We start from the raw sequence: 877 nt of genomic DNA, 5'->3' as shown, positions 1-877 counted from the left end.
ACACATAGACTATTATGGAGATTGATTTTGGAATTTAGATGCACTCTTATTGATTGTGCTTGGCCGTACATGTTCATATCCTTGAAGATGTATTCTGAGTGAGTCCCTCTTGGACTCTAAAAAATTATTACACGTGGAATAAACATGCAAGAAAGACATAAATTATTTCTTCTGGGAAAAACCCCCAAATTTAGTTTTCATGCTCTTTTGTAGTCAGAAGACTAGTCTCAGATCCATATAAAACACTTTGCTGAAACCCCATAAATTAAGGGTCCATTACACGCTTACATTTTGCCAATTTCGGCTTCTATTTAAAAACAAGGAAAGCCGTAAAAGGCCCCGCTGGGATTCGAACCCAGGATCTCCTGTTTACTAGACAGGCGCTTTAACCAGCTAAGCCACGGAGCCAGCACGCCGTATAGCTTCCTTATTCACAAGGAAAAGGAATGGTATTTTGCTTTTGCCTTGTGCTTTTTAATTTTTTTGTCATCGTTGTTAAAAATTGGACGCCGCCCAGTCATCTCCTCAGCGCCTCAAAACATACAAACAAACAAACAAAAAAAATGCGAGAAACTGGGTAGCTGTAGGAAAACTGAGTCCCTTTCGCACGAGAGGGAATGTAAACCCGAGCCTGAAGCCCTGAGACGTTCAAAAGAAACCTGCTTCCGCCGTCCCCTTTTCCTTGTGACTCAGGGTGAAGTCTCTCTCAGGGAGGAGTGATAGGGAATGGCAAAGGATACACTGACAAAGAAGATTGATCAGAACTGGCTTTGACAAGCACTGTGGCATTTGGACAAGAACAAACTGGGAGGAGGGTAGAGAGAATAGTGCAACAATGAATGAGTGGAAGCCCAAAATCTCTGTAAATGTTTATGAA

General features: G+C 41.8%; 1 protein-coding gene and 1 non-coding gene across 2 annotated transcripts in view; one reads left to right on the top strand and one right to left on the bottom strand.

The window, feature by feature from the left end:
* LOC102861329 (butyrophilin subfamily 1 member A1-like) overlaps positions 1-877 on the top strand; it is a 10,181-nt gene that overhangs the window by 5,262 nt on the left and 4,042 nt on the right. The gene's annotated exons all lie outside the window — the stretch shown is intronic.
* On the bottom strand, positions 335-408 carry TRNAT-AGU. Its single transcript has one exon. It is a non-coding gene; the product is annotated as a tRNA-Thr (tRNA).

The sequence above is a fragment of the Elephantulus edwardii genome, unplaced genomic scaffold, assembly GCF_000299155.1.
Source record: "Elephantulus edwardii isolate Elephantulus edwardi_28Jun2011 unplaced genomic scaffold, EleEdw1.0 scaffold00391, whole genome shotgun sequence".
Lineage (NCBI taxonomy): Eukaryota > Metazoa > Chordata > Mammalia > Macroscelidea > Macroscelididae > Elephantulus > Elephantulus edwardii.
Note: the sequence above shows the minus strand (reverse complement) of the source record. Positions and strands in the feature narration are given on the sequence as shown.